The following is a 14,339-nucleotide window of genomic DNA, read 5'->3' as shown; positions in this document are numbered from 1 at the left end:
TAACAGTACTTTTAGGGAAGAACTCTGCAATGTTTTTTGCCATGATTCATAACAACAGTCCCACAAATGAACGCAGTTAAAGCATAGGCTTAGCTAAAGCCCATGGCTTATCTCAAATGGGAGCAGCACAGTGTTTTACTCAACAACAAATACCCCAAATACTCTACAGACAGATCTAAAACATAAATCAGTAATAATTTATTTCCCATGAAAATGCTTTATTCAGCTGGTTGCAGAGTGGAATCACTACAACTAGAAAGCCAGTCAGAACAAAAATAAACTCTTCATTTATCTGGATGGCAAAAATATCACCAGTTACATAGAAGGCAGCACTGTCAAGCACTACTTCTCTCTAAGGAGCAGGTACAGCAATCACTAATTGTCGAGGTGGTACCTGCACTAACTGAGCAGCAGGCTCTGGCCAGTCTCAAAAGCAATTAGGCACTGTATTGCCTATTTTGTGGATCTTGTAGAATAATAATCTCTGTGCTCCTTAACAGACTTATGATCTATAGTCAACATATACAAAACTTTAGATGACCAAGCCCGAAAGGGCTCCTTTTCACAACAGACCAAGGTCTGAAGAACCCAAACCCGAAGTCTTAAGATTGTGTGACCTCTCATAGCTCTTGAAAAGGCACAAATACAAAGTTTGATTCCTCACTGTATCCTAAAAAGCCATCCTGATTTTGCGACTGCAAATCTGAAAAAGTCAACAGAAATAGAGGCAGAAGCTGCCCATTAAGGGTCTTACAGGCTAAGTCTACCAGGGATCAGAGCAAGCAGCCAGATAAGGCTGTACAAGGCTGTACCTGTACAGTCCACAACAATCTACAGTAGAAAGGAAGTGTATACTGATTAGGATTACCTAATTAAAGTTAACAACTGAATTTGAAAAAAATGCTCTTTTGTCTAAAGATCTCTTGTTCCTACACATTTCCAAATCCCTCAACTCTGTTCTGTCTTCTGAAGAATATTTTACATTCTCTGAGCACTAATACATCACCAAATACTTTTCTTAAAAAGCACAGCAACTATTTTATTCATAGCTTTATTTTTATAGATGAGTTTAGGTTTGATTCCCCTTCATACTTTCAATACAATAGCAGCTAATGACCTACAAATTTCAGTTAAAAAAAAAGAACAAGCAGAAATGTATTGTGTTTGCATTATATACAGAAAAAAAAAAAAAAAGGTTACGTTTCTAGAGGATGGGGGCAAGGATTGCTTTTCAAATGCAGTGAGAATAGTAATAATTCTGCCGTTATGCTGAGACCTTTCACAGCAGGACAAGTTTTTATTACCAAGATATAAAGTCTCAAGGAAATAGATTTATAGGGGGCATAGTGACACTAATCAGAAATCCTTATGAGTGCCCATAGAGCACAACTTACAGGCATTGAATGTGTTCATCAAATTAATCATAGGCCTTTGGAAATGTTTACCTACATGGTACTGGTTTGGTTAAAGTCAGTCAAACTTTAGGATCAGATTCTTAATATATCCCTGTAAAGCTTTTTCTTTTGGGTTACCAAGGAGAGAAAAGAGGAGGCAGTATCTGCCCAGGTACACATGTCCTATAAATCACAACACTTTGGACATTGTCTCTCATAATAAAATAAAATACCATGATATAAAATTAATAGTGATTCAGAGAAAACACATTTTCCCATGGGTATTGGGAGGTACTGACACAAATGAACCAATGGTCGCTGTTAAATTTTTAAAAGAAAAATGTCAAAAGCAATTTGTCCCCAGTCCCCACCTCCTCTCCCAGTCTAAACTGCTGTGGGAAATAAATAAGAGACGGTTTTATTACAGGCAGGGGTTTCCATGGCTGCCTCATACCAAGACAACTGGGGGCCATTTTGTTTGGAAAGCTGAGGAGCCATTTTGTGGTCAAGGACTAGTGGGCTGCTCGTAGTTCTGCTTAAAGTTACTTATTGCTGCTTACAGTTCTGCCTACCTGCTGCTACATACAGTTCTGCTTGGGGTTGCTATGGCTGATTATTGTTGCCTACTCCTACTTACAGTTCTGCTTCCTTACCGCTCCAGTGTGAAGGCGAGTGGGGAAGAACGTCAGGTGGTGAGACCAGCCAGGGGTCCCTGCCAAGGGACCATGCGGCCAGGGCAGGGAAACAACCAGACAGGTGAATGAAGACAACCAGTGGATGAAGACAACCAGTGGACTGCATCACAGGGCAAAGATCACCTTTTAAGTAAGAAAAAAGCGAGGGCTGGCATGGGAGGAGCGAGGGAGTGGCCATGCTAATCGAAGGGTCTTAAAATGGCTCATCCCTCCCCTTTGGAGGTTGCTTGAACCTGAACATGATCACGAGTTCGAAGCACCCAGCGGGCTGTTAATGAAGTTCTTTGTTTCACTTTATTTGGCCGTCTCCGAAATTCTAATTGGAGGTATTTCCTACATTGCTTTCAAAATTGGCAATACCTCAATAAAAGTAAAATTTAGCCCCACTGAGACCAATAACAAAGTTTCCACTGAATTTGCTAGAGACAGGATTTCGTTTGTGGATAGCAGAATATCATCTTAAATCCAAGTTTGGTCCCACTAGCTCAAGTCTGAGATCAAGTATGTTTATAAAGTTATGACTTCAGGATTCCTGGAATTGACATGTTCCATGCTAAGATTTTCCTGTGCATGCTCAGGAAAGTAAGGTGTCTGGTTTAGGCATTTTGCAATCTAAAACCAAGATCTGCAAAAATTTGTGATCAAAGTTCCCTATTAAAGAAAAAGGCACCTCTCACAGGAGTAAATATTGCACTTCGTAGGTGGAAGCTATTCCCAAATGAAGAAGAAAAGACCAGCTGTATTGCTCTGCTGTGCAGAGTTCATAAGAACCCTCCAGAATAAAACATTTGTATGTGTTTTACTGAATAATTTTCAGCCCTGAAATGTTATTAAAGTAAGAATTTCACTTAATATGAATATATGCAAAATACAACATTTTTTTCGTGCAAACCGTATTCACTTATATTGCTTAGGAGAATGACAAGATATTATTCTGGACTATCAATTCTAGAATGCTGCTCCACAGAGTATACAAAACACTTAACAGCAGAGAAACAAACCCCCATACACTTCATACATCACTAGTGTTAATTATGCAATGTTGCAAAAGAAGATTAAAAAAAAAAAATCTGTCCCTTAAGCTTTAAATTTGCTTTCTTAAGCATTAGGTATTTTGCACTATTTTTTAGCATGCAGAACAAGAAATAATTTTGCAATGTTGTCATGTATGTTCAATAAAAATGCAAATACATAAAATCCCTATATCTGAACATTAACTCAGGTTGATGTTTACTAAATAATACTTGTAATAGACTGCAAACAGGAAATATATGAAGCACATATTTTTTAAGTAGTTCCAAGAAAATACTATGTTTTGTAGCTTTGAAGGGAAGTAGACAAGGGACTGACAGTTTTTCCTGTAGATATGCAGTTCTAACACCTAGATAGAAGATGAGGTAGCTGCTTCCCTCGTTCTTAATAAGAAGACCTGGCAACTTCAGGACTTGACCAAAGAGGTATCAGTGACTTCCAGCAGTTGAAAGAAATCACCACAGTCTTTTACAAAGATCTGCTGTTAACCAGCTTCAATGACTTTCCAGGCAGCCTACCTGTTTTGTTTGCAGCTTTAATACACTAGTGGCTACTTATGCAAAAAAGGCAAAAACTAATTAAATTTGTTTATGTATGTTATCGTGTGGAGCACTCATTTCCAGACATCAAGCTATGAATCATTAAATAACTGCTAAATTGGTCTCCTGGGATAGATCATGGCTCAGAGTTGGGCAGGCCCCCATCCCACCAAAGCCAGGTGTGCTCTGCAGTGAGCAGGCATTAAAACTGCTTTAAAGGCCATGATTTGGGTACGCAGCCAGGTCTCACACTGTGAGGTGAGTGGTAGGAAATCATGAAAACAGTGACAGCCCTCCTGTCAGAGTTACTCCTCTTTTTGATTAATGAGGGCATTTGAAAGACAATTAGCCAGAGCAGGTTTGGCTGCAACTAGCTTATCAATCAGGCACCCTCTATTCAAAGCACTACTGCCTTCTTTGTTTTTGGTTGCAGAAGAATTGTATCAGTGATACACAAACAACAAGGGACCTTTACATGTTATTTAAAAAGATGAGAGCAAAATGTAGCAAATCAAAACTGAAATAGGATAAAACATTTTGCAAGCCACAAGCCACTGGAGACTGCAACTTCCACATTGCCTAATTTTTAGTTTGTGCATTTTGAATTCAAGGCTGTACAACTATATCAAGCACTTCCAAGTTTCACAAGGGCAGGTTTAAGCTGAGTTTTCGACGACAACAATGAAACCCAACTACCAACAATCACACCTGTAACAAAAAACCTCACTTTATTAGAAAACCTACTGTGAACTTGCTCTCTGAGCTTCAACATGTTTCAAATACGAACTGTTTTAATTTTTTAAAAATTAATTTATTGCAATAATTCATCAGTTTGATTTGCCTATTAGTAATAAAATCTCTTTGCTTTGCAACTACTAGCATAGGTAGAATTTAATGTATTACTGACTTTTCACAGGCATCTCCTCTCCCAGGAACATGTTTCATGCTTTGGTTTAACTAAGAGCTTTACTTCAAGTTGGGTAGTCCTTAGCTCTATGTAAGTGATCAAAAATATGAAGTGGACCATTTAAACCATGCCAGAACTTTTCATGGAGATTTGCATTCCATCAGAACTGTTTTGATCAAACTAAGAAAATTACGATTTTTGACTGTAACAAATTACTGACTAATGTATTAATATTACTCTAGATCTGAATAGATCCAAACCTGAATGGGCAGGATTGAGACTGAAGTGTGATGTGCTGCTTTTCCTTTCAGTTTACAGTTAATTTTCCCTGGTAATACCAGATCAGAAGTACTTTTAATGCATGACTAGAGTAGTACTAAGTGGTTATGTGTGCAGCGCTAGGAGGCTAATTTTTTCCAACCTTGCTAGAATCTATTTCAGAAGTAAGCCCACAAAATAGCTGCATTGTGTGTGTTTGAATACGGAGCTAATAAAGCAAGCGACAAATTAATCTCCGGTTGGATTAGAGTACAAAGACAGAGGGAGCTTCAGCATAGCCCCAAAAATCCTCTCTCAAGCTTCCCTGTGTTGGAAGTATGTGATAGTCCAGCATACTTGGATAGAGAACTATAACTGTTTTTAAAAATTGGGAACACTTCCCACTGAGAACACACAGCTTGTCATGGGGTTAATCTGCAAAATCACTTTTGTTAAAGTGTTCAGCCACCTCAGTAAGCCCCAGCAGTAGCACCCACAAAGGAAGCACTGTTGAAAACTTGCCACTGGCAGTTTATACCCCCTGGCCCTAATCCAGGAGCCACTAGAGAAAGCCAAAGGCTCTTTCAATGGATTTTAAATTGGTCCCTTCACTCCTCTAAGTTACAAAGGTGGTAATGAAGTATTGGGAGATTTAATAGAAAAATAAAAGAAAGAGGCATCTAAATAGGTGGTGGATAACCAGTGATTCCCCATATTCTAACTGAGAGAGAGTGTGAACAGTTTCTCATTTTTCTATGGCTGCAGTTGTAAACAAAAAGGGACAAAGCCCTAAGTGGTGTGGCATTGCTCCCATCTGTGGGCCAAATTCTTTCCACCCCACCATGAGAGCAACCCTCATTCATCCTGTGCATTAGAAACGGCCTCAGGCTTAGGCAAAGCCCTGACCCACACCTGAGCATCATCAAGGAGAGGGCGAGCCTAGGTGGCATGGACAAAACCCATGCCATGACTGTGGCAGCAGCGGAGCCCTGTGAATATATATAAGCCCATGCCTGGTCTTGCTTAGTCTACTAATGCACACATAGTTGCTCTGTTCTACTTTAATGGACACAGGACACACTAACTGGCTCCTCGCAAGACAGTGGTAAATGCTATGACTGGGCCTCAGCAAGAAAGTGGGAGTACTGGGATGAATGCAGGCTATAACCTGCACTGCTAGCTTGTGATCATTTCAGGGTAGGGGAGATCAAGTGGACAGAAATAGGTCCACTATTTTTATACAGATTAATACAGACTGTCAGCTTCTCCCAAATAACAAAAGGTTAAAAGTACCCTGGGCAACTGACAGAGACTTCAGGTTTTGTCATCACCTCTAGGAGAACAATTGCCTCCTCCTTCTCCTCTTATTCCTCAGAGTCAGAAAGCATCCAGACACTTTTGCTTTCTCAGCAGTTTGAGCAAACAATGGCATGAACATGAATAAATATCCTGCAACATATCCCAGGTATTTCAAATTTGAGGTTGATAGATGGTAAAAAAAAAAAAAAAAATTTAGGGCACTTCACAAAAGATAGACTCTTCTGTTTCTCATCAGTGACCCACAGTCCAGCCACTGCCACTTGCTTAGCTGGAAAGAAGAGCCAGAAATGCCTTTTGTAGAAAACAAGCAGAAATGTTCATTAAGCAGAGATGATTAGACTACTCTTTGGACCATTAAATGAATTTAGAGGTGTTATCTGCTTTTCTATGGTTCTCATGCAGGAATTTTGCAATGCAGGCTGTCTCAAAGGCTGAAACCTAAAGAAGACTTTAAAGAAAATATTAGCTGTTACAGTAAACATGTCTTTCCCTTATCTTCCAAAGGTATCAGATTGCTTTCCAGACACAACTGTGGATATTTTCTTTCCCCTGTAAACCAATACATGATTCACCTTTTGGCTTTTTCTTCTGAAGCACACGTAAGGAGACTTACACTTCAAATCCAGAGATACTGAAATCTTTGATAAAGAGCATTGCATTTTAAAGTGTGCTCTGCTATCTGGGTCAAAGAACCCGGGCAATCAGAAGCAATTTTGCCCCTCCAAATATCCTGAAGAAGATGCAAGTTCCAATTGAATACATAGGCACTTCCTGAGGGAAAAAAAGTGAAGGTTTCTTGTAACCATGATTAAAGACATTTATTCTTTCACTGTCTATTTCTTTGAAACTATGACTAAGGCCTAGTAGCTTAATTGACTTTCATAAAGTCAGTCCTGATTATGAAGTGTATAAAAATGACCTTGTATCCTTATTCCTTGTGAAAAGTTGGAGGAATGCTATCTATCTAGGACAGATGGTTCTCACCTGGGCGAAAATGACAGAATATGCATCTTTGTTGACATTCCATTAACTACAATTTAGAAATTCTTCCTTAGCCTTACGCATTTTTTAATGCAAGCAAAGTTTACCTTGCTAATTGGTTCACTAAGTAACACATCATTGTTATTAGAAGGAGAAATGAAAACTTGCTGACCTAACATCCACAGCTCTGATTATTCTTGTCAGTTATTTTATATTTGGAAAGGCAAACAAATGTTGTATATAAAAACTAAATACTGTATTTGGCATAACTTCAAATTAGCTGTCTCACCGTGCTTATAGTATGCAAATTAAATGTCCTGAATAAGCATTAATCATCATAATAGGCTAATTATTGTCAGTTAGTTATTGAATAACTGAGCTACTACACCTTGCAAATAATTTGGAAAAAAATGTTAATAAGATTCTGGCTACCTAAAAGCAAGAAAAACATTAGAATTTTTACAAGTAAACAATTTTAAAAATAAATACATAACTTATTTTGAGCAGTTTGAGCATTATTCTGGTCTTCCCATATATGTAGGCTTACTGTCTTCCAGTAAGTTATACTTAGTCAAAAACCATTTATATATGAAGATGTCTTTGTATCTATGTCACTTGAAATGACTTGCTGAATTTTAAAACATTAATTAACATGTTAATAAACAGCTAATCTTTGTCTTCTCTGGCCACACACTGCTACCACAGACAGCTGGGAACTTAAATGTTTTACAGAGGAGTAAATGTTTTAGAAGTGATAAAGTATACATGAATGTAGAAGTGCTATTTTAATACAGTGTATTAGAACCTTCGAGTATATATTTAATAAAGCAGTGATACATTCTTGAATGTAAATTGATATTCAACGCTTAAATGGAATTGGAGCACTTCCACAAATGAACAAATGCCAACACATTCAAAATTAAGTCGTAAGCATCTAAAAATACTTTTAAAAACAAACTTGGAGTCAAGTTTCAGTTAGACTGGCTGATATTTGTCCTCAGCATTTGTGAGGAAGACATTCCTCTTAGCAGGTTCATTTTTATCCCCCTACATAAGGCACTTGTCTCATTTACTCAACAGCTCTCCCCAAGGGGCTCACTGCTGCAGTGTCCTTGCACTGTCATTGATGTGCTCACCTTCAGATTGCCTCCAGGACTGGGAAGAGGCACTGGCTTTACTTTACGGATGGGAAACCACTGCTCAGAGTATGATTTCTACAATGTCCCAGAGGAAATCCATCTCAAGAGCAGAGATCAGAACCTTCTCTCTCACCACCCCTGCAGGTGGTGTCAAAACCAGCTCCAAATCATATAGAAAAGCTGCATGAAACCAGTAACAGCTCCAGGACACAAAAGTCTTCCTTTACTGCCTTGACCACAGACCATCTCATGTGAATAAATAAGTTCTGTACTTTGGGGCTTTTTTCCAAGAAATTTCTTGTGCACCTTAGTTCTTCTGCTTCATAACATTCTGCCTGTAACACTGAGCTAAAGCAGGACGAACAACAATGACAAAGACAAGACGCATCCCCAGATAATACAAGAGGTCTGTAAGAGAACAGTTAACAAAGTATTGATTGGAAAACGCTTAGTTACTCAGTTGTAGGAGATAAAAATCACTTTCCAGCCCACTACTGCCACATCCAGGGATCCCACTGGCCTTTCTGAGCACACTTCCCTAGGAGCTCCAGTTCAGCACTCTTGCTACTGTGACCTCAAAATCTTTTAAGTCAGTAACTGTTGCACAGGATGCAGTTGCCATTTCTGTTGACACTTGTCTCCTCTGTACAACCTTGTACCTGAGTGTGTCAAAATACATTTTATTCGAAGAAGGTAGATTCCATGTGACATGAAGTCACAAAAACCTGAGGATGCTCTCTCTCATAGTTTTCCACCGGTCTTTCTCCAAAAATGTTCTTGGCCAGGTTGTTCTGACGTGGTGTCCAGCCACTGAAGATGACACCAAACACTGCCAGAATCAGTCCTAGCAGGATGCTATTGGAAGCATCCCAAACAGTAAACACTCTTCGCTGAAAACTACTCTGACATCTGCCAATAAGGTCATTTTCTGTTTGTTAGATACCACAGTGACCATGTGGTACCACAGGACCATACTGTTCCTCTTAATTCCAACATGGTGTCAAGAGTTTTTTGAAGACTAAATATTCTGTGTCTACACAGTACATTTATTAGACTTATAACCACATGAGAAAACTGAAAGCTTATTTTACCAGGTCTTTTCATCATAAAACTATGTGATAGCCCTTACCTAGGATTCCATTCTGTAATTCTTTATGGAATTAACAATCAGCTTTCCCATTAATTTGCCTGCAATCAATAGCAAGCTGACAAATCTATACAAATCAAAACCATACTGTTTGCAGTTCTAAACACTAGTACAATTTTATGACTTATGTTTTAAAATACACACAAAATCACATGCTTTAATAAAAATAAACAGGTTGTCTAGAAATTATCTTGGCAAAGTCCTTTAGGACTCTTGCACTGCGGTCACCTAAGCCTGCTTGAATTAAAACCAAAATGTTTATTTTAAAAAGGCCCTCTTTAACTAAGCTACTAAAAGATTTTAAAGTTGTTCATTGCACTGACACAGTATTTTGACAAAATATCACGTTTCTTTTCAAATTCAACATAAGTATTTATTTATCTTTTTTTTTTCTGCAGCATGAAGTATTTGGAAGCTTCCATCTAGTAAATGATCTATACAATTCTCCAGGTTTTTGGATAGTTCGGGGATTCTTTTTCCTCCCTTAACATGTTGCAAAACCCATTGTCCTTGATTTTGTCAGCAGGATCCCTCATGTCTTCGCCTCCCTTTTCAATTTTCAGATTTCATTACTTCTAGTTTGTAAGAACTTTAACATACGTCAATTGATATATAATTGTATATATAGCATATTAGCCATTTATTACAAATGTGGCTTCTATTTCTCTCTTATACAGTACAGAACTTCTGGTTTTTTAGATCTCTGATACTCTCAAAATAACTCTCAATTTTCATTTCCATTTTTTCCATCTGCATTTTTCTATGTCCATTGAATCTCAATGTAGATTCACTATTCTCCTCAGATTAAGGTATTCTAGTTTGGGGTATTCTGACAAGGAAGTCTAAGACAAATCTGTTTGGTCCCTTTATGGTAAGGCAACGTTTCAACCTGTAGATCTGCTGTGCACTAACAGAGATGCTGACCACCTGACTAGCTCATGCTTTGGTGTTAACCCTGAGATTTAGGACACCTCTGAGACATCCCTTTTCTTTTCCGACCTCAGTTACATTCCCAGCTTCAGGTAGGATGAGGTGTGGAGAACAGCAACACTTGAAAATCAAGCCCCATTGAACTGTGGCTGCTGAATTACCTAAATACTCAGACTGATAAGGCCAAGGAGATGTTCTTACATAAAAATTTAACCCTTTCTTGTCTTGTAATTTGCTGCTAATAAGAAGAGATTGCCTAGTGCCAATGGACTAAAGAGGAAAGGGATGCTACTGAGAAGAAGAAAAATTGTGTTTATAAAGAAAAGGAAAGCAATTCATTCACCTGAGGGCCTTAGATTATAAACTTCTACACGAGGACACTATTTTTGCTTGTTATTATAACCATATTTGAGTGTAAATTATTCTCTTTTGAACAAGTTAATGTCAAAAACACTCAAGCAACACACAGCTGAGGGCTAACCTTTCTCCACTATCACGTACACACACACAATTTTTGATAATAAAGTATTTTTAGTTCATTTTAGATCAAAAGTCAGTCATTGCTGAATGTCTGCTAAAGTACATGTTGCAAAAACCCTGCAGGAAATGAGTAGATTTACAGTGTCATTGCTGCCAAAATGAATGTGTAATTGAATGCAGCCTGAAGTTTTCATGGAGTTTCTGAAGTGAAAAGAAATAGGACCGGGAGGATTGTGGAAATTTTTTTCATAAAGAACTTGTCCCTTTGTCCTGTGTAGTTCTGTGTACTCATAAAATCCACTGGAAACAGGAGAAACTAGTAATTGAAAAGATCAAGTAATTTGACTTAAAGTCAGGTCTTCCTATTGCAAATTATGTTGAATTAGAGAGAACCTATTAGATAGATAGCAACAGCTGAAAAGACCCTAAGTCCATCCTGCTCACACAATTCCACATGATCATATTTATCTTCTCACAAGAAAGAAGTAAAGTCTTCATATAAAGTAAGTCATCTATTTTGATAGTTTTTTCCACAAACTATCATTTAAAAATCCATTCTAAATGCACAGAATTGGTTTGTTAAGGGCTATTTGGAAGAGATGTTAAAAAAATTACAACAAGGGCATAATCTTCTTGCTGTTCCAGCAGAATTTGACATCAGTAGGGGGAATTATATTGCTGGAAAAGTATGAAAATCAGCACCATCAGCTCATCAATAAAGCAAAATCTCTAGAATAATTTTCCATCATCTTGAACATCAGAAATCTCAATGGTTGTTTCTCCACTTGTTAAGCTGCTTGGCAAGAATCATGTAAGACCTGACTGCTTTTCTGAAATATCAGTACAACCACATTATAGGCAGTACTTAAATAGGACTGCAACAACTAGTCATTTAGTAAGAACTTTCTTTAAAAAAAAATTCTACTGTCTATTATGCAGTGCACACTAGAAGAATTGCTACATACTTGGGCAGACAAAGTACTTTGATAAGATGGACATATCCACTGATTGACAATTTGTCGACTATTATATGTGTTCAAGTAGTGAAATAGACTCCAGCTGTGCTTAGTACCTCCTGGGTGATATAAAATAGTAAGTATTCATTATGACCTTTAGTCAGCTGCTTAATGGTAATACTAATGGAACTGCAATAAAATTTAGCTGACATACCGCTTAAGAATATTCTTAGGCTATTTTGTGGCATTAAGTTGGCATATGTAACTACATTTAAACTCTAGATTAAATAACGAATTTCCAATTATGAATAAATCTTACAGTTAAAGGAGTTTTGGTAGGTTTTGATGTGACAAAAATACCTGGTCACAAGGAACACTTTCCAGCTGAATGCTAGCATTTAAATGCTAGCAAACATTTGCAGACACTGAAGCTTAATGTGAATATTACTGTTCATGTAAATGGCAGCCCATGAAAAAGCCTGGTTTACAGTCACAGTCTGGTATAAAAAACAATGTGAATACACTAACCACCCATACAGAGGTAGGGTGGTCAGGCTGCTGTGATCACTCTTACCAGATAACCCTCCAGAAGAACCAAACCTTTTGTAATAGTGACATCTCTGTGTTGCAATTGCCCATAGCTAAGCTGCAAATCAGCAGAGACTATTATTCACAGACTTGGAAGTCTTGTCCTGATCCATTCATCTCTGCACTGGAATTCTACCAGTCAAGTGACTGTGGGTCTTCCCCACATACCTCATTTATACTTCACAAACTGACAGAAAAACTCACTAAAACTTTACCTAAACTGCAAAAAAAGTATTATAGGTCTGGCCTTCATTAATCACTACCCTTCACTATGTCAATATGATCTTCAAAAATTTTAGATTTTTTTATTATTACGCCCATCTCTTGCTCTCTCTTTCAAATATGTTCTTATGTTACATATTCTTGGGTTTGGATCACCTCCAACTTTGTCTCCCTGCTTAAATCACACAGTTAAATAAAATAAAATCTCACTGAAACTATCTTTTAAGGATGTTTAATTCTCTGACCCGTTCCTGGGCAGTGTATGAAAGAGCTTTCCTTCTGTTTTGTCAAACTTCACAGTCTTCCCATTCCAAGATGGATATTTCTGTAAAATGACAGGAGGGGACTGATCTGGTACAAACTCACTACCCACATAAAGACCAGAGTTAGATTTTCTTACAGCTTGAGGATAGCTTTCTGCAGAGAAACTGAATAAATTATTGAAATTGTAGTCTCTACATAACCATAGATATGCAAGCAATAATAACAACTTACTTTTAGAAGGTTGAGTGGAAAAAAACGTTTTCTTCCAACTTCCTATTTAACTGTAGGTTTTTAAGTGTATTAATATGGTACAAAACCCTATTAATTCTTTCCAGATTTTCACACAGCCACTTCATCCAATATTTTATCTACATAATAGCTTTTAGAGGACACAAGTCTCTTTCAGGATAACATTGTGTGTCTGTTATCCTAGCAGCATCATCCACTCTCCCTTTCAATATCCCGCAGTGTACATTCAGGCCTATATTAAATCTAAACAAACACGAGACCCCAGCAAATGTTATTTTGCTTCATTTTTAAACTATATGATACAAATACATCTTGGAAAGACCTCAAGAAGCTAATTTGTTTACTACTTACAGTTTTCCACTCCTGCATTAGCCCTTGTGAGCGTTCAGCAGAACACCTGCCTTCTGTGGTTCTGGTTTCCCTTCTACATCCATTTGTACCAATAAAATGTAATTTTTAAACGGTTTATATTCCCATAACTCCTGATAAAGGCACTGGCACAGGTTTTATCCTTTAAATTTCTAATCATACTGTTTGTTCACGTACAAGACAAATGTAATTGGGGGCATGAATCCATCTTATTTGCACATATTCAAATGCTAAAGCAGAACTTATCAGAGATGATTTAAAGAAAAGGAGAGACAGAGAAATATTGATTTTGGGTTTGCAGAGAACAATGATGAAAGTCAATCTTTTTGCTACAGCTTTGTCTACGAAGCCAGGACAAGTAAGTATGTACAACTGATGAAAATAATCAAATATTTTACAGGAAGGTTTTTGAAGTGCCAAAACCAGGCCCAGCTTTGTTCCACACAAGTCTTGCTGCAGATTTCAACAGCAGTAAAATTAGTACTTTAAAATTCTATCTTGTGTATCACCTCTTTAACCACAAACCAAAGCAGATTCTATGGGGTTTTGAGGCAATACCACAACTCCTGGGATACACAGTTGAATATTATTTACCTTGTAGACTGACAGACATTGTAGAAGTAGGCAACTTACAGAAGAACTCCAGGTAAACCAGGAGACAGATTGAACACAACTACAATACCAAATCTCCTCCTTGCTTCCCCTATGTGCCATTTTTCTTTCCCTGGGAAAAAAGAGACTGAAGCAGTCCCATAACAGTCACCCACTTAAACACAGAGAATTAGGTTCTTACTACAAATAATTGTCCTCTTTGTGAGCACAAGGTATGCTACACATGCAGCTAAGGTTGAGAAATAATAACCTTATCC

The sequence above is a fragment of the Corapipo altera genome, unplaced genomic scaffold (assembly GCF_003945725.1).
Source record: "Corapipo altera isolate COAL_440 unplaced genomic scaffold, ASM394572v1 78, whole genome shotgun sequence".
In the NCBI taxonomy this organism is placed as follows: domain Eukaryota; kingdom Metazoa; phylum Chordata; class Aves; order Passeriformes; family Pipridae; genus Corapipo; species Corapipo altera.
This window is presented reverse-complemented; position numbering follows the sequence as displayed.